This window comes from Mus musculus, chromosome 5 (assembly GCF_000001635.26).
Source record: "Mus musculus strain C57BL/6J chromosome 5, GRCm38.p6 C57BL/6J".
Taxonomy (NCBI): domain Eukaryota; kingdom Metazoa; phylum Chordata; class Mammalia; order Rodentia; family Muridae; genus Mus; species Mus musculus.
This window is the reverse complement of record NC_000071.6, coordinates 60,979,636-61,000,295: the sequence shown is the minus strand read 5'-3', so window position 1 is coordinate 61,000,295 and position 20,660 is coordinate 60,979,636. Positions and strand designations below refer to the sequence as shown.

Below are 20,660 nucleotides of genomic sequence, written 5' to 3'. Positions count from 1 at the left end.
AAACAGGACCTTTCCCAGAAGCTGTGTTGCTTTGGCCTGTCCCAGAAGCTGTTAATTTCAGTAGTTCACACTCTCACCTGTGCAGACAACTTTCTGTGGTGTCCTGGAGCCAAGATTGCTTTATTCTTATCTAAAGTTAAGTTGCTTAAGCCACAATTTGAAATCTACCAAAAATAATTTCATTTTTTAATTAGCATAACTTGTTTTCTATCTTAGGGTTTTATTTCATGGCTATGGATTCTCAAGTTTTATGATTTATTTAGATATATAATTTTGTGTTTGTTGGATTCTTTAGTTATTTCTGAGACATGTTCTCATTATGTAATCCTAGCCTTTGTGGTACTTGCTGTGTATAAAAGGATGGTCTTGAAATCCTAGAGATGGGTTAAAGGCATCTGTTGCAGTACCTGTATGGTATTTTAATTTGCTGTGCCATATTTATTTTTCTGTTAAACTTTTGACATGCTACAACTAAAGCCATATTTAATATTTTTGATATTCCTGTTCTATGCAGTTAATAAAGAACAGGCCATCTCTGGTTCTTATTGTGTTAGTGAGTATTTTTTTGAGATGACTTTTTCTAAAACTTATTTTTTAAATTGTGTCTAATATAAAACCTCCAATATGTATATAGTAATGTGTATATTCTATTTTATTTTTATTTAGTCTTCAAGCTGACAGATTCAATCCAATTTCTCTTGGCTTCTGACTGAATTTGTCTTCTTGGCTTCATAACAACTTTGGCAATATGCTTTAATGTTCTAGCTCATCTCATTTTGTGGTTTGTTCTGTCTTTACCTTTGACTGGTTTGGTCTCTCTCTTCAACCTATCCTTTTAAATTTGTACTGGCAAACTCACACTTACCACTACCACCACCACCACCATCATCATCACCTCTTTCTCTCTGCCTGCTCATAAGTAGACTCTCTTTTTGTGCTGTTTTCATGAGAATTTGGCATATCCTGCATATTCTACGAAATCATTCTTTGATTCACTACTTTGTCTGCCATCAACTAAATTCCACTTTCAAACATGGCTCATTCCTTCTATAAATTCCCAATAACTTCATGTCATACACGATGCACAGAGATAAAGATGGGGCAGAGAGTTTGACAATAGCCAATCAATTATTAGCCCAACCTGAGAACCATCACATGGGAGAGAGACAGGCCTGACATTATTAATGATACTTTGCTATGCTTGCATACATGGAGCTAGCATACATACATTGTCTTCTGAGTGGATGCATCCAGTACCAACTGGAAACAGATGCAGAGAACAAGAAGCACACATCATGTACATCTCAAAGTGTCTTGTGGAATAGTGGGAGATAGAACTTAGCAATCCAGAAGGGTCAAGGACATCACAAGATTACCTACATAGTCAATTGCTCTGGGCCCATGGGGGGCTTACAGAAATATAAGCACCAAGCAAAGAGCATGCAGGGTTTAGAACTAGCCCCCTACAATCCCACATTCGTAGCTGACATAAAGCCTCTCTTCACATGGACCCTCTAACAATTGGAATGCATGCTGTCTCTGACTTTGTTCCCTGCTGTTGGATATCCTTGTTGTACCTGGACTGCCTTGTTGGGCCTGTAGGAAAGGAGGTACTTAGTCATGCTAGTACTAGGTGTTCTAAGTGAAGTGGTACCCAAGGTGGTCTTCTCCTTCTCTGAAAAGAGAAGGGTATAAATGAGGGGAGGATTTGCAGGGCCTGAACAGAGAAGAAAGAATGGAGAGGGAATATGATTGGTATGTAATATGAAATTACGTTATAAAAAAAAAGTGTACAAAGTCCATGTATGTAATCCAGTCAGATCATTCTACAATCCAGAGTTTGCCTGCATTCCATAAGGATCTTCTGACCTAAAATATCTTTGGATGTTATCTCTTACCAGAGCAGATATGTTGCTGAATTAAAATTTCTCTACTCTAATGTTTATATTACAAATGAAAGATTAAAATTTTAAGTTATGCTGAACATATTGACACATGCCGTTAATCCTAGCATTTGGGAAACAGAGGCAAGTTGATCTCTGAAAGTTCAAGGCCAACCTGATCACTGTAATGTTACATCCAAACAAATCAGTGCTGTAAATAAAGACGTGTCTCAAACATACCCTATCATATCCCCAGGATAAAAGAAAAAAGAAAAGAAAGAAAGAAAGAAAGAAAGAAAGAAAGAAAGAAAGAAAGAAAGAAAGAAAGAAAGGAAGAAAGAAAGAAAGAAAGGTAAGAAAAAGAAGATGAATTCATGGAAAGTGCACTAGCTACTTAGGAACCCTTAATTAAGAAGTGTAAACATGTTAGACAGAAACTAATAATAATAAACAAATTGCAGGCAAGAAGTCTGTAACCAGCAAACTACTATTCAGAACATAAAATATATGTCTCAAATGCCATTGCCTCTTTCTCCCTAATGAAATAATATAAACATATATGTAAAATCATTCATTACAAGCATTTGACTTATAAGCTATTTTAATGAAGTGCTTCAAATTGAAAAGAAAAGAAATTTAAAATCACTCAAGTCCAAAGAATTTAAACGTATTATAAAGTTCAACTAATGAAAAATAATAAACATTGTTTCTCATGATAGTTTTCTAATCATGACTATCAAGTTTTTGCTACTGAAATGTTATATATTAGTAAATTATTGACTATATCACATACTATTGTACCACACATGAAAATCCTAAGACAAAATAAGGGAGATAAATTATTTCAGTGAAAGAATTTATGATCAGGACTGCAGTCTAGAAATTTATTGTTGATGTTTACGTTGAATTATGGTTGCTCAGAAAGAACACTTGTGGTCATGACTGTGTGAGCACAATTTTGAAAAAAATCTGAAATGTAAATAAGACAAATTCATAAATGAGATCATCACATGACAATGAGATAGGACTATTGGATAGTTAATCATCAAAACATTGTGCTTAAGGAAAATAATTTCTCTTAAAAGCAAAGAAATATTATTTGACTATTGTAAATATGTAAAAACTGTCCAATTAATTTTATGGCTGTGTATGTGTAAATTATTTCTAAATTCCAAATGCTGTAAAAAGAATGTTTGAACACTTGTACTTATTTGAAGTTATATACAAATAAGTGGGCGTGTTATGGGTCGGGGGTTGCCCAGATATAAACAATCTGACAGTGTTATCACTGTTACTATTTTAGTAAAAAGAAACATTTATTCTGATACTGACCGGAGAATTGATTAGCTTCAGGACTGTACCTGAAAATGTTCTCAATAGGCAGACTCTAGTCATATCAGCCCAGGGCTTATAAAGGCAGATTACACAAGATTGTATTTATTCTGTGTATTGCAGACAGGGGCTTATCCCAACACATATGGCTTGTAATTGTCCTGATCATCTCTTTAAATGGAGTTATGAAGGATGATTATAAAATCAGAAATAGAGGTTATTCTTATGACCTACTATCCTGCAGAACAGCAAATTTTACCAGATAGTATCCAACACTGGGTGGAAGAGAGAAGTAGGCTGACAGGGTACAGCTTTAAAGAGCTGCAGGATTGCATGCTTTTGATTTTTACTTCTCATGCAAGCTGAAAGTTTAAGTATAATGTTAACTTTCACAAGAAAATAATCTATGGAGACTTCGGAGATATGTGGCTTTTTATACTTTTGAAGCATCTAGAAGCTAATGCTTCTAATTGCTAATACCTCCCAGAGGTGAGTAGTTAAAAAATTGACTGTATTTGGATTTATTTTTTCATTTTGTACACTTTTAATATTTTTGCTATTCATATTGTCAAAACTTTACTACCAGTGTTAGTATGAATTTAAGAAAAATTAGCGTGGTTTCTTGAGCATGCACATGTAGCCTATGGTAGCTCCTTTTAATTTTAATCCTCCATGCCTCACTGTACCTAGAGCCAGGATTATAGATATTTATCCTATGAAATATCCCTTTATACTTTTTAATGCAAATTTTAAACCCAGAGAATTCATAATATTAAATCATATAAAAATAATGAACAAAATAAAATTTAAGTAAGGTCATTGGAATCTACATCTATTGTCATCCCTTGTGTAGCATTTCGTTGGTTACTACCAACTAGTTCTTGAGAGATTCTGGAGATCAAAGGATAATCTAATTTTTCAGCTGATATATCTTATCATGGCTTAAACATCATATAACATAACACAAACAGCATTTTGCCACATGAAGAGGTATAAGTTTTGCATGTTATATCTCACAGATCAGTTAAAGCAAGTGGTTATAAGATACTTGACAAAAGCAGAAAGCAGCCTAACAAAGCAGCCTCTCTCATTCCAATTAAAACATCAAGACAGCCACAATTAAAGAAGAACAAGAGACACTGTCAAACATTTGAACTTAAGAAGAAAACCCTCTGACACAGACTCAGCTGAATGGCACACCATCATTTTCCAGTTATAATTAATTCCTCAGAGACACACACTCTATCAAATGCACCACTCCCCTCTAAAATTATTTTGAACGGGGGACTATTAAACCTTCTCATGATGAAATAACTTACAGTTTTAACGTAATAAACATATATAAAGACATAGGTAAAATAAAGTATAAAACATAAATAGCTGCAGGAATAAGAAATAGAGTTCCCACTAAATAATCAATGTACCTTATGATAAAAAAAATTAAAAGTTAAATTATACATTGAAGTCAGAATATTGTTAAATAGGTCTCTTCCTGTGAGGATCAGGGTTATAAGGGAAGAGGGAGAGGGACTGGCCAGAGTTTCTGTGCTCTGGGCAGGTGGACATGGGAGGACTGCTGGCTGCTTTCCACTCGGCCCCGGGTGGGCATCTGGCTGTGTGAAGCTATTGATCCCACTCAGCGGGGTGGTGGACAAGGGGAAGCCCCTGATACCAGGGGCCCCATGGAGACACCCTTGGCCCCAGAGATATGGGAGGGAGGGCAGAGGGAGAGAGGTGCCCACGCAGGCAAGAGTCCTTAGTCCCAACAGTCCTTAGTCTGGTCCATGGCTGGAGCACCGGAAGGCTTTCTGACGGGATTAGGCATGGCTCCTTAGGAGAAAGCCTGTCCTATTGTCCAAGCACAGCCGGCCTTGATAAACAGAGACAGTCTATGGTTTTAGAGCTTTATTTTAGAAAGGCGGGGGAAAGAGAGAAAGTAAGTGAGAGACCAGCCATGGCCAGGAGGAGAGAAGGGGGGAAAAGAGAGAAAAAGGAAAGGCTAGCGAGTAAGAAGTTTGAGAGAGAGAGAGAGAGTAAGAGAGCAAAGAGAGAGAGTAAGAAATTGAGGAGAGAGAGTAAGAGCAATGAAAGGGTAAGAGCTAGGAGAGAGTGAGTGAGGTAGAGCCAAGCAGCCCCTCTTATGGTGGGCTTGTTATTTTGTTGTTGCTAGGTAACTGGGAGGAGTCTAAACTGAAGCTCAGAAGCTTGGGACATTGTCTACATGACTACTAGGCACATGCTTCTCTTGTGGGGGCTGTGGGGGCAGTAACTTCGACAGGAGCCAGGGTTCCAGGAGACATGTGGTACCATGTCACTGTGCCATGTAGGTGAATTATCACCACCAGGTTCTACCGGGGTTCAGATCTCAGCTCGACTGGAGACTAGGCTGTCTGTGCATAGCCCATTGCCCTAAATCTTCCTTTATTATCATGCAGTTCTTTGATTTCAGCCAATATCACAAATAGTCACATACCATCATTTCTGGCAAACTTTTTTTTTTTATTATTTCAACTTAGGAAAATGAAATGATTATCATTTCCTCAGATAATGACTTTAATTTACTCAAAAATTCTGCAAATCCTGGGAGGTGAAGTTTCTCTGATCACTGCTGTGGAAATTGTACTGTAGTGCATTCTCCTTCAGTCTTCCTAAGAAACTGTTTACAAAAGCCTAATTGCTCTCTTTCAGACATCTATCTATTCTCCCAACCCATCCTGAATGCAAGTCCTTAGACTTACTTAGACTTACTTTTACATTGGTTTACAAGTATTCATGGGACCATAGATGTAAATTTGCCTACTTCACTGTTTTTAGTAATTATTGTGTTATTTTATTTAAAGGTATAATTTCCCTAAACATTTTGTTTCCTCTAAAGAAGACTTGGATGTTTATTTTTCTTCTAAAATAAAGTCTTCTAATGCCTAGAATTTCAAAATGGATGAAAAATAAGTCATTTCAGGATGTCTTAATCTTAAAAAAAATAAGCACCACAGAACAATAAAAATATTCTTTTAGGCCAAAAAACACTTCTGATCTACATAATTACATTTCTTTGCCTGGATTTCAAAATAGTATTCATTGATAGGATATTTCCTAATCAGACAGTATGCTTTTCTCCTGAAAAAATAATTTAATGAATTTTTTAAAGTGATAGAATGCATCTAAATATTGACTCTTTTTTAAAACTGGAAATTGTAGGTGGGCAGTGGTGGCCCATGCCTTTAATCCCAACACTTGGAAGGGAGAGACAGGTGAATTTCTGAGTTCAAGGCTAGCCTGGTCTACAGAGTGAGTTCCAGGGCAGCCAGAGCTATATACAGAGAAACCCTGTCCTGGAATAAATAAATAAATAAATAAATAAATAAATAAATAAAATTTAAAATTACATAAAATAAAATTGGAAATTTTTACTATATAAAGAACACATTGGCAGATGATAACACATAGTAGATAGACATGCAGGAGATCTATAGGCCTAGTTACTGCTGGAATGAATGCCAATAGGGAAAACTAAACATCAGCATATGGAAAAAGAACAATGGGAGAGAAAATTAGTGTTTGAATCATTTCTTCTATTAACTATATTTTCCCAACATAATATGCAAATAACATAAGGAGTTATGCTGATTGTGAAGCTTGTTCCTAGGAAGGATCTTAAGCCCTTTCAAAAGCTTAGTCAGCATCTCTTCATGCTGGGGTAGAATGTTTATGAAGGGTGCTGTACAGGCATGGGATAGAGCCCAAGTTTGGCTCGTGACTGAGTGGCCTGTCTTTCAGTATTTTGCTCCATTGTTGTCCCTGCATTTCCTTTAGACATGAACAATTCTGAGTTAAAGATTTTGAAGATGAGTTGCTGGTCCCATGCCTCAACTCAGGGGGCCATGTCTATCTACTGGAGGTGGTCTCTTCCACTTGCCTTCCCCCACTGTTGGGCATTCTTGCTAATGTCATCTCTATAATCCTGACACAATTCCTGAGGCCATATTGTATATGCAGACAGGATCCTGGCATGGCTTTTCTCTGTGAGGCTCTGCCTGCAACTTACTGAGACAAATGCAGATACTTACAGGCAACCATTGGATTGAGATCAGGGGCCAATATGGAAGAGGTAGAAGAAGGACTTATGCATCTGAAGGGAATTGAAACACCATAGGAAGAACAACAATGCCAACTAACCTGAAGTCCTCAGAGCTCCCAGTGACTAAATCACCAACCAAGGAGCATACATGGGCTGGTTCATGGCCCTGGGCACATGTATAGCAGAGAACTGCCTTGTATGACCTCAGTAGGAGCCTATGCACTTAATCCTATTGAAACTTGATGTTCTGGGGAAGAGGGATGCTGGTGGGGGTGAGATGGCGCTGGATGGACAGGTGGGATAGCACTCTGTCAGAGCAAGGGGTAGGTATGACAAACTGGGGTGTTGGGGCATGAAAGGTGACAACTTTTGGAATATAAATAAATATAATAATGTAATTTTTAAAATGTGTGGTCTAATGAAAAGATATTGTTGGAGGTGGTGTGGTTTTTACAGGACACATTGGAATCCTTGGCCAATTTTATCTTTCCTTTGTTCCAGATTGCCATGAAGTACACAGTTTTTTCATGCACAGTGCACTGCTGATATAATTACAACATAATGCCCTGACTCACATCGGCCCACAAGCAACAGAAACAGATGACCCAGGAATGAAATCATGGATTGAGTACAATAAGCTTTTCACTATATAACATGTTTACCTTGGGTATTTGGTCATGGTAATGGAAATGCAGCATTGTGATATGTATCCAAGGCAACAGAGATTGATTTCCTTAAAGAATTTTTCAAGTCTAATTGATAATATGTTCTGGGAACATAATACAGAAGATTTAAATGACAGCTAGACTGTATATCACAAGATTAGGGAGAAGGTATAGGCAGATTAGGAACATAGTAAAGAAATGTCCAGAGTGTAATTCACTGAGTAGAAGCTTTTTAAAGACTTGCAGCTTTCTTGACCAATAGGATATTTTGAAGAGAAAACCAAGTGGGCAGAGGTTTGGAAATTGTTGATAGAATGCTTCAGGACTGACTAAGTGTTAGAAATGTTTAATTTTACATGTATTTCTTTTGTAAAAATCTATTTCTGCTGGAGAGACTAGTTTGTGGTCTGTGGGATTCGTCAGCAACGGCAGTCAGCTGAACAGAAGGGACACGCGACTTTAATCAGGTTATGCAGAAGAAAGGTTTTAAAGTTTCACTGAAGCACAAATTCAAATGACACAGCACAACTGTGTGCTCCTGAGGAGCAGCAGCTGCAAACTGGCATCATGGCAGTTACGAATGGCTCCTGTCAAACGAGGCTATCAGACAAATTTGATTTGTTGCAGTTAAATGATGTTGTCAGAAAGAAAGCAGAGGTGACTCTGGTAGCTAGCCAGGCTAAAGGCATAGTTCATTCCCAGGCAAAGCCTATTTTTCCTCTCTCCAAAACTATTCTCATGTTTACTCTTTTTATTAGATATTTTCTTTATTTACATTCAAATGTTATCCCCTTTCCTAGTTTCCCCTCCGAAAACCTCCTACCCCCTCCCACTCCCCCTGCTCACCAACCCACCTACTCCTGCTTCCTGGCCTTGGCATTCCCCTATACTAGAGCATATAACCTTCACAGGACCAAGGGCCTCTCCTTCCATTGATGACTGACTAGGCCATCCTCTGCTACATATGCAGCTAGAGCAATGAGTCCCACCATGTATACTGTTTGGTTGGTGGTTTAGTCCCAGGGAGCTCCGGAGGTACTGGCTAGTTCATATTGTTGTTCCTCCTATGGGGCTGCAAACCCTTCAGCTCCTTGGGTACTTTTCTCTAGCTCCTGCATTTGGGGGCCCTCTGCTCTGTCGAATGGATGGCTGTGAGACTCCACTTCTGATTTCTCAGGCACTGGCAGAGTCTCTCAGGACACAGCTATATCAGGCTCCTGTCAGCAAGCACTTGTTAGCATCCACAATAGTGTCTGGTTTTGGTGGTTGTCTAGGGGATGGGTCTGCAGGTGGTCTCTGGATGGTCATTCCTTCAGTCTCTGCTTCACATTTTGTCTCTGTTATTCCTTCCATGAGTATTTTCACACTGTCTCTGCAACTCCTTCTTCGGGTATTTTTTATAATCTTCTTTAAGTATTTGATCCGTGACATATGTCTTACCTATTAATATTTGTTTCTCAAAAAAGTTAAGTTTTTGTTATGATCAAATCCAGAAAACTGAAGAATTTCAGTCTAACTGAACACTCTCTTTACAATGCCCCATGTATTCTTTTATTTCTCTTTTGACATTATTAGTTCAGATGTCACTTCATTTTTTACTGGTTATTTTATTTATTTACATTTCAAATGTTATTCCCCTCACTGGTTTTCCCCAACTCCCCAATTCCCCCTGCTTTTATGAGGGAGCTCCCCCACCCACCAACCCATTTCTGCCTTACCATCCTAAAATTCCCCTATGCTGGCCTCCCTCCAATTCATGCCAGATAAGGCAACCCTGTGCTATATATGCAGCTGGAGCTATGGGTCCCTCCAAGTTTACTCTTTTGGTCGGTGGTTTAGTTCATGGGGGCTCTATGGGTACTGGTAGGTTGATATTATTGTTCTTCCTATGAAGTTGCAAACCTATTCACTAATTTCAATCCTTCCCCTAACTCCTCCATTTGGATCCCCTGTGCTCAGTCCAGTGGCTTCGAGCATCTGCATCTGTACTGGTCAAGCTATGGCAGATCCTCTCATGGGACAGCTATGCCAGATTCCTGTCAGCAAGTGTTTCTTGGCATCAGCAATAGTGTCTGGGTTTGGTGTCTGTAGATGGTATGGATCCCTAAGTGGGACAATCTCTGGATAGCCTTTCCTTTAGTCTCTGTTCCATTCTTTGTCCCTACATTTCCTTTAGATAGGAGACATTCTGGGTTAAAATTTTGGAGAGGCCCATCCCTCAACTGAGGGCCACACATAACTTTGGATACAGTCCCTACAGGTTCAATCTCACTTTTTTTTTTTTTTTTGGTATTTGATAAGTCCACTCCAATAGTGACTAGCATTACAGGTTTAGAAACCTGGAAGCAATCTGGAGGCAAAGAGTTTCACAGAAACTTAGCCTCCTGGAACCTTGGCATTCCAATAGCACATATACTCAAAACCTGTCCCCACATTAGTCTGGTGTAAGGATCCATGTGCTCTCTTTCAGTATTGTTTTATTATACGTGCCTTTAAGGATTGATTTTGACATATAGCTAAACCTTTGCCAGTGTTCCAATGTCCTAGAAAGTCCTAGAAGCTGACCCTGAGCTTGGAATTCAGTAAGAATGTTACCTATTCGGTAACACTCAAATTCACTTCTAGTAGAGACTGTAAAATTAATTAGGCATTACTATTTACTTGAATAGAGCTAGAAAGCTCAGGGCTAGTCTACATAGTAATTACTTAGGACAATAGCCGAGTCACACCCAAACACATGAATACACAATGGCCTAGGAAATAGGTGGTTGTAGTATTATTCATGAAAGGGTTAGTAGAACAGAATTCCCCTGCTTCACTAGGCGGAGGAATAGCATAATCAGGTATTTACAAAAGGACCCCTGGTGGTGGGCTTAACAATAGACTAGCATTGTATCAGAACATTCACCTGGCTTCTGTGTTTAGCTGATCTTATTTAGGGTTTTCCTATTTTCAGTTGTTAACAAGGCCTGGCTCCCATCATCTTTTTATGTATGCATTTTCTTTGTTTTGTGCTAAGAACCAGTACCTTGGCAGATGTATTCTCCTAGCCTTCTTGTTTTCTTCTGTGTTAAAAGCCTGGTTTTTGCATAGAGAAATACCTCCAGACACAGCACTTCCTTGTGTCTGTGTCCTGTCCGTTTGTCACCCTTTTCTTGCCAAATCCATGCCCACCTGTCAGAATCCCTAATTTCTGAAGATTATGATAGGCCAACTGAGCCCAGTCCCTGGCAGGTATTTTGGTTAATGCCATCCTCATTGGGTCCTAGGAACCTTTTGTTTCCCTGGTATCTTGTACATTTTAGTAGCTACCCTTGGTTCTGATAACCCACTGCTATTCAACTCCATTCAAATTCCTGACCTTCTACTTCTCCCCACTCCTCACATTGTCTCCTCCCACACCTGATCCTTCCCTCCTTTTCCCTCCCTTTCTGTCCCTCCCAGGTCCTTCCCTCCCTCTACCTCCTGCATCACTTCTTGATGCATGTATATGTGTGTTTGTATGTACATATATATGTATGCATTTATGTATAGTGTATATATGTATTTATATATGTGTAGGTGAATATGCCATGATATAGGATAATAATATACTTCATATTTTATATTTTACCTAGTGTATAATAATCATTATCTTCTAAACCAACATTTGTAAATGCAAATTTCTAAAGTGTTTACAAGTGAGTTAATAATAATTGTAAGTTATGCTTCATACTCTATATATTCTCTACATATCTATTGAATTGAACTAGAAGTATGTTTCACCTCCTTATAGCTTTATCTCATGTAGGCTGGTGCTTTTTTCTATGAGGGGGAAATAGAGATATCCAAGCTTCCTTTATAGTAGTGTTTACTTTTTTAAAAGTTCCTTATCAGTACTTAACAATTTAGCCAGAGTGACAGTGTCAAACTTTCAGTAAGAAGTTTTTATTTCTACTCAGAATATAGAAAATGTATTTCTTTTCTGTTTATAACTTGACATTGTCTTATATCTCCAAATTCTCTGAATCCAATTCTCAATCACCCTGTCCCTCTCCCAGTAAAAGCCCCAACTCCTAGAATGCTCCTATAATATGCCATGAGAAATTCTAATCCTTATTGTATTTTGAGTGGTTTTCAAGCATGCATTTCCATGAGTTGTTTCCACACCTCTCACGGAACACTTTCACAGTACTCTTTCCCTGGATCAGTGAAGTTAAACTTGGTAGCATCATATGCATATTTGACATCTTTATTTGTTACCAATCTTTCTTACATTGACTGTATCTGTTGTGTCCGGCCAGCAGACCACAACCTGGGTTCTAGCCTGGAAAGGCATTTTGGAAACCTGGAAGAGAAGAGGGGCTAGGTGGCGAGAGAAAGAAATGTAGCCAAGACAGTTATTCTGTTCAAAGCTCAAATTTTACTGTTGCGACACTCAGTTATGAAGGAAGGGGGAGGGGACCCGATTCCCGCCGAATAATCTCGGGTCCAGTAGAAAGGTGCACATGTGTGGCTCCGTAGGTTCCAGCAGTGGGCGTGGCAAAACGAATGAGCAGGAAGCTCCACCCCTGAGCAAGCAGGTTTCAGGCTGGGGGAGGGGAGACTACATGTATCAACTTCAAGCATATGGAGTAGTAACACACTCATATTTTTCCTTGCCTCCCTAGTAAAACAATGTGCTTATTCAATATATTTTGAAACCAATGAACAATAATTAAAAATGAATGTTTGCCATGAAACATGTTTTTTTCCAATCTAGAGTGACTTTGTATATATACATAGAAAAGGCCAAAGATAACCAGATGATTAGAAAGACTTTTATATTTCTGAATTATCCAGTTTTAAAAAGAACAACAGTTTGCACACCCTACAAAAACACCTGCAAAGACTGAAACTATTGAATCCCCCTTTATAACATATGATTCAACTTAGGTTTGGATTTTTAAAGAACAGAAAACTAGTCATGTGTTCTCACATATTACTACATTAAATCATTCCAAATTTTGGGAGATTTGCAAACAGGTTTGAGCCATGGGTCATTACTTTTATGTATAGATTAATTCTTGTTACTAGTGAGTATATTATATGTCAACCTGAATTCAGAGGCAGAGTCAGGCAAATCTCTGTGAGTTCCAGGTTAGCTTGGTAAACATAGTAAGTTCAAGGACAGCAAAGACAACATAGTGAAACACTGGCTCAAAAAACAAAAACAAAAACAAACAAGAAAACAAAGTAATTCAATAATAAAGCCTAAGAGTACTTAATAAGTTAATTTAAAATTAATTTTAATAAGAAATTGTATTTAAAAGTAACTGGATTTGGGGCTTGGTATTAATTTTTAATTTAATAAATTTAGTGATTTATTATTTGATTTGGAAATGAAATTTCAATAATGGTCTGACTCTGTTAGGACTGTTTGTGGATACTTAAGAAACCAGTGTTCACTGTCCTATCTGTTTAATTAAAGTGATCATCTCTATCTGAACCTTGATTTTTGCCCAAACTTCTAGCCTAGTGCTGTGCCTTTGTTGTTGAGACAAATAATTGCTGAACTCATACATCCACTGCAATGGGCCTTAAATGTCAGCCTTCTTTGGTCTTATCTTTTTTAATTTTCGATGACCTACGTCAATATTGCTCAAGGTTAGAATTTTATAAACAGGGACTCCTGTTAAGAGTCACCATCAAATAATTATTTGATCATAGCAAATGGTTTAATAGATCAGTGCCCTCAAGCCTGAAGCCATGCTGTCAGCAAGAACCATAACATATAGAGTTTCAGTTGCTCAAACTATTACATTATTAAACCTCACTAGTTGTTGAATATAAGAAGGAAATGTCTGAAATCAACAGCAGGTGAAATTCTGGGCTTAAAAGCTTAGTCTAAAGCCTTCAAAATAGACTAAAGATTTTCTATTAGGAATAGCTGAAGCACAACTGAAATACTTTCTGTTATATACAGTATTTCAAATAATAGACATTTCAGTTCTTTCAACAGGCCAAAGGATTTAATGGCATGTAACAAACTAGATTGCGGAGTCACTGGATCTTGCTATTCCTAAAATACTTCTTAAATATCTAACAAAAACAACTCTTCCCATCTCTAGGACACATATTTATACTATGGTAGGCTCACTACTAGCAACCACATATTCTTTTTTTTTTTTTTTATTTCTGAAATATTGCTTCTTTTTTTTTATTAGATATTTTTTTCTTTCCATTTTTTATTAGGTATTTAGCTCATTTACATTTCCAATGCTATACCAAAAGTCCCCCATACCCACCCACCCCCACTCCCCTACATGCCCACTCCCCCTTTTTGGCCCTGGCGTTCCCCTGTTCTGGGGCATATAAAGTTTGCATGTCCAATGGGCCTCTCTTTCCAGTGATGGCCGAATAGGCCATCTTTTGATATATATGCAGCTAGAGTCAAGGGCTCCGGGGTACTGGTTAGTTCATAATGTTGATCCACCTATAGGGTTGCAGATCCCTTTAGCTCCTTGGGTACTTTCTCTAGCTCCTCCATTGGGAGCCCTGTGATCCAACCATTAGATGACTGTGAGCATCCACTTCTGTGTTTGCTAGGCCCCAGCATAGTCTCACAAGAGACAGCTACATCTGGGTCCTTTCGATAAAATCTTGCTAGTGTATGCAATGGTGTCAGCGTTTGGATGCTGATTATGGGGTGGATCCCTGGATATGGCAGTCTCTACATGGTCCATCCTTTCATCTCAGCTCCAAACTTTGTCTCTGTAACTCCTTCCAAGGGTGTTTTGTTCCCACTTCTAAGGAGGGGCATAGTGTCCACACTTCAGTCTTCATTTTTCTTGAGTTTCATGTGTTTAGGAAATTGTATCTTATATCTTGGGTATCCTAGGTTTTGGGCTAAAATCCACTTATCAGTGAGTACATATTGTGTGAGTTCCTTTGTGAATGTGTTACCTCACTCAGGATGATGCCCTCCAGGTCCATCCATTTGGCTAGGAATTTCATAAATTCATTCTTTTTAATAGCTGAGTAGTACTCCATTGTGTAGATGTACCACATTTTCTGTATCCATTCCTCTGTTGAGGGGCATCTGGGTTCTTTCCAGCTTCTGGCTATTATAAATAAGGCTGCTATGAACATAGTGGAGCATGTGTCCTTCTTACCAGTTGGGGCATCTTCTGGATATATGCCCAGGAGAGGTATTGCTGGATCCTCCGGTAGTACTATGTCCAATTTTCCGAGGAACCGCCAGACGGATTTCCAGAGTGGTTGTACAAGCCTGCAATCCCACCAACAATGGAGGAGTGTTCCTCTTTCTCCACATCCTCACCAGCATCTGCTGTCACCTGAATTTTTGATCTTAGCCATTCTGACTGGTGTGAGGTGGAATCTCAGGGTTGTTTTGATTTGCATTTCCCTGATGATTAAGGATGTTGAACATTTTTTCAGGTGCTTCTCTGCCATTTGGTATTCCTCAGGTGAGAATTCTTTGTTCAGTTCTGAGCCCCATTTTTTAATGGGGTTATTTGATTTTCTGAAGTCCACCTTCTCGAGTTCTTTATATATGTTGGATATTAGTCCCCTATCTGATTTAGGATAGGTAAAGATCCTTTCCCAATCTGTTGGTGGTCTTTTTGTCTTATTGACGGTGTCTTTTGCCTTGCAGAAACTTTGGAGTTTCATTAGGTCCTATTTGTCAATTCTCGATCTTACAGCACAAGCCATTGCTGTTCTGTTCAGGAATTTTTCCCCTGTGCCCATATCTTCAAGGCTTTTCCCTACTTTCTCCTCTATAAGTTTCAGTGTCTCTGGTTTTATGTGAAGTTCTTTGATCCATTTAGATTTGACCTTAGTACAAGGAAATAAGTATGGATCGATTCGCATTCTTCTATATGATAACAACCAGTTGTGCCAGCACCAATTGTTGAAAATGCTGTCTTTCTTCCACTGGATGGTTTTAGCTCCCTTGTCGAAGATCAAGTGACCATAGGTGTGTGGGTTCATTTCTGGGTCTTCAATTCTATTCCATTGGTCTACTTGTCTGTCTCTATACCAGTACCATGCAGTTTGTACCACAATTGCTCTGTAGTAAAGCTTTAGGTCAGGCATGGTGATTCCTCCAGAGGTTCTTTTATCCTTGAGAAGAGTTTTTGCTATCCTAGTTTTTTTGTTATTCCAGATGAATTTGCAAATTGCTCCTTCTAATTCGTTGAAGAATTGAGTTGGAATTTTGATGGGGATTGCATTGAATCTGTAGATTGCTTTTGGCAAGATAGCCATTTTTACAATGTTGATCCTGCCAATCCATGAGCATGGGAGATCTTTCCATCTTCTGAGATCTTCTTTAATTTCTTTCTTCAGAGACTTGAAGTTTTTATCATACAGATCTTTCACTTCCTTAGTTAGAGTCACCCTGAGATATTTTATATTATTTGTGACTATTGAGAAGGGTGTTGTTTCCCTAATTTCTTTCTCAGCCTGTTTATTCTTTGTGTAGAGAAAGGCCATTGACTTGTTTGAGTTTATTTTATATCCAGCTACTTCACCGAAGCTGTTTATCAGGTTTAGGAGTTCTCTGGTGGAATTTTTAGGGTCACTTATATATACTATCATATCATCTGCAAAAAGTGATATTTTGACTTCCTCCTTTCCAATTTGTATCCCCTTGATCTCCTTTTGTTGTCGAATTGCTCTGGCTAATACTTCAAGTACTATGCAACCACATATTCTTAAGCATTGAAATATGTGTATATTTATGTACATATATTCAGCTTGTAACAGTGTACAATTTATAATTCTGTCAGTGACAAATATCTCCTTGGTTCTATATTGTTCCTTGTTTATTTCCTGTGGTGTTCTAAGATACAATTGGAGCACACACTCATAAAAGTAGATTTAAAAGGCAACTTATAATTATTCTATGAAATAGAAACGTAAATAATTTTCTTTCCCTATAAATAACTACTTTGATCTCCAAATTTTGCATACTGGAAGAAACGTGGGACATGGAAAATAAATGGATCTTAGAATCAACAAACTATGTGATCAAATACTTCCATTTTGAATCTTTGTGATGTTGGGTACGTATCTGGTTCTGACTTCACGACTCAACAATAACTCATGGACTATGGACTATAACATAATTAATTGCATAATTTGTCCATAAAGCTTATTTCCAAAGAGACCATCCCCCCAAATACCATTGTTTTATTGTCTTCAGCAGTCAGCATTATGAGGGTGTGAGCTTGTTTGAATCACTTTCAGGGGGAGAAGGTTGAAACCAGAGTTTCATATATAAAAATCTTTGAAAATTTTTATGTCATACTAAAATTTTCAACCTCATGTAATAAAACCCTCTTCTCTAAATCTTAAAGGCATTCTTCATGAGTTATAGACTTTCATGGACCAAAACAAACAAACAAACAAACAAACAAACAAACAAACAGCTGCTCAGTCAATAACATACTGACTTGGAAATACAAGTACTTGAATTTGATCACCGAATCCCCATAGACAATCTGGACACAGGGGAGTCTTCATATGATCCTAAATCTAGACTTATTAATGTGTTTTCTAGATGAACTGTGCTTCTGATCTAGAAAATGCTGATAATAGGAACACTTCACTGATGATAAAAATTAGATTAGCAGTAATAGAAGCGCTTAACATTATCTGTCAAAACACCTGTATAAAGCAGTAACTGTGTAAGTATTAGTTTGTATTATTATTGTATCCTTAACAGTGTTGTTCAGCATAATATAGTGTACAGTGCACTTAGTGTGATGTTACAATATGAAAAGAGCAATTCATAATAAATCAATACAATTGAACAGCTGTGTAAATATTAGCAAATTCCAATTAATATTATATTAAAGGATATTAAAATGTGATGCAGCATAACTGCCTACTCACTCTATTTAGAGAACCACATGTATTGGTATCTGAAAAAGTGTATGTTAACTTTAAATTTTCACCATGTGTCAAGCATTAACATGTTGTAGACCTTTCTTTCCCACACATACTTTCTCTTAGAGTTATTGTCTGTCATTTAATTTTTGTGTGTTTTATAAAACAATAATACAATTATACTATTATTCTCTTTCATTTTCTCTTTCAAACTGGTTTGTCTGTCTAAATACTTAAACACAGCCTATTTGGTCTCTATAATGTGCTTTTACTGTGTATGTTTTCTTCAAGTCTGGCCATTTAGTATTCGATTAACAATTGATATATTCTTAGAATGTTAGAAGCTACAGCCATAAATGTTCACCAACAAGACTACAAATACAAGAAGTGAACAAGTAAGACACAAATGGACATTCTAAGACAGACTGGGGAAATCTCAAGGGGCCTAAACCCTAAACAATGATTCTTGAGCAACTAAGGAATGCTGGGACCAGAAGGAATGATCTTCCCCAGGGAACAGCACACAAGTTGCTTGTCTTTCTAATATCTTTTGGCATTTACATCAATATCAGTTCTAAGGTCTGTCTTCCTACTTTACCCTTGGTTCTGCTACAAACTCCCCCTTACACTTCCACAGCAGCTGGCAGCTGAAAACATATTCACATACTCCCTACTACTCTGTCCTTAAATCTAATTCCTTTTTAATTAGATTTTAAATTCAGGTGATTTTATAGCATCCCTCTTCTAAAGAAGTTCTTGTCTATAGTTCAAAGATAACTAATCTTGTACATACACAATAAAATAAGTTGGATGGGTTGGAATTAATGGGAGGTACAGGCAAAAGTATTACAAAAACAAGCTCTTAGGAAAAAGACCTAATTTGACTAGTGAAAACTGTGTTTCCTTTATAAGGAAAATCTGTTCCTTGCAAAAGTAGCAAACTATAGAATCAAAGATAATTTCCTAAAAATTCCATGTAGATTCTTTGCTTCACTGAAGAACTTAGTAAAAGACAAGCAAAAATCACACCTGTGTCTATGTGGCATCTTTGATTTTTGTTTTTTGTTTTTTGTTTTTGAGCATGCCCTTATCCAAGGTGACTTCAATATGTCACTAAAAATAACATAAAGTATTTAAAGTAAGGGATAAGAATACCAAGCTTCTTTACAACAATGTAAACTGCTGCACTGGTGCTGTAGGCACCAAACAGAACTCAGAATAAGTGAAAGCATTGATATTGACTATAGTTCAAAATGTTCTTAGTATCTCCAAAGATAGCTGGACATTTCTAGTTAACAACATACTATTTGTTTAAACTGTACTTGCCAGTCTCATTTCATTAATGGCTTTGGCAGACTGAAAGTAAGATATAGATACATGCCAGGTCTTCTAACTCTTTGATGATGCAATGATATACTTCTTAGCAATCTAATAGGGTTGCAGTCATAGTGAAGATGTATTTTTAAGTAACAGACAACATTGAGCACCTCTGTCTCATAATGTCATTTTTACTAGGTTTATGATGGTCTTTTCGAAGTCTCTGTGACATCCACAATTATGCCGACCTTGAATATACTCCAGAACATAAGTTGTTACAGGAAAGGAAGATTAAAAAAATATCTTCAAAAGGCATTTGTTTCATAATTCATTACTTCTCACTCTCATATTTTTTTGTTTCCTTTGGGGCATTAAGGTGCTTGAGAGTCAGTCAAATGGAGTTTTACATACAAGGACTTGGAAACCAGTTTCTTTCAAACCTATAGTAACTTCCCACATTTAATTAAGCTCTTCTAGAAACCAGTGACCTACGCTTTAAAAAAAATGGCAGTACTGGTAAGTGACACCCATATTTTACCTTTTTTTTTGGCAGGATAATGATTTCATCTTCTCTAATGGTGTTACAGATTCCACTTTCAATTACCTAGGAATGATGGTCTCACTTCTCATTATTGCTAAACTTTACTTTGTCTGTTCAAAACTAACTAAAATTTTGGGACATTCTGTTGTATATATAATGCATGGACAGGAAAATGGTGAAAAACATTGTCTACAATTGAATACTGTACTATTATGAGTAGTTTCTATGATGAAACTAAATATGAATAATTGCAAGAAATTATCATTTTTGGTCTTGATTTTGTAGATTACTCCTTGCATTGCCATATAAATTGATAAGGTTCAAAACTCCATGCCATAAATTCTGTGAAGGAGATACTTGAATATAATAGCAAGGAGAAATTTGAAATAATTTTATCATATTATTTGCATGAAGTAGATATTTTAAAATATTTATTTATTTATTTATTTATTTAATGTATGTGTGTACACTGTCACTGTTTTCAGGCACACTAGAAGAGGGCATAAGATCCCAGCACAGATGGTTGTGAGCCACTATGTGGCTGCTAGGAACTGAACCTTGGTAGAACAGTCAGTGCTCTTAACCATTGAGCCATTTCTACAGCTATGGAGTGAATTATTTTTAATTGTCCTAATTAGAACTATTAAATAAAGTCACAGCCTAGAAAGTCTTCACATTGAATCTTCTTTTACACTAAGCTTCTATGTAGGGTTAAAATGACATAGTTTATAGAAATGTTTTTCTTTTCTGTATAGTGATTTTTTTTTTAATTTGAATTCACCACCAGTGATTTGTAGTTTGTTTGTTTGCTTGTTTATTTATCTTTTATTGGCTATCTTCTTTATTTACATTTTAAATGTTGTCCCCTTTCCAGGTCTCCCCTCCGGAAACCTCCTATCCTCTCCCCATTCTCATGCCTCTATGAGGGTGCTCTCCCACTCACCCACCCACTCCAGCCTTCCTGCCCT

The 20,660-nt window shown here is 37.3% G+C and overlaps 1 long non-coding RNA gene across 1 annotated transcript; it reads left to right on the top strand.

Moving 5' to 3' along the window:
* Positions 1-5,507: 5,507 nt before the first annotated feature.
* On the top strand, positions 5,508-19,568 carry Gm40307. The gene is made up of 3 exons (XR_868429.1): positions 5,508-5,538; positions 7,795-7,921; positions 19,528-19,568. It is a non-coding gene; the product is annotated as a predicted gene, 40307 (long non-coding RNA).
* The last annotated feature ends 1,092 nt before the right edge of the window (positions 19,569-20,660 follow it).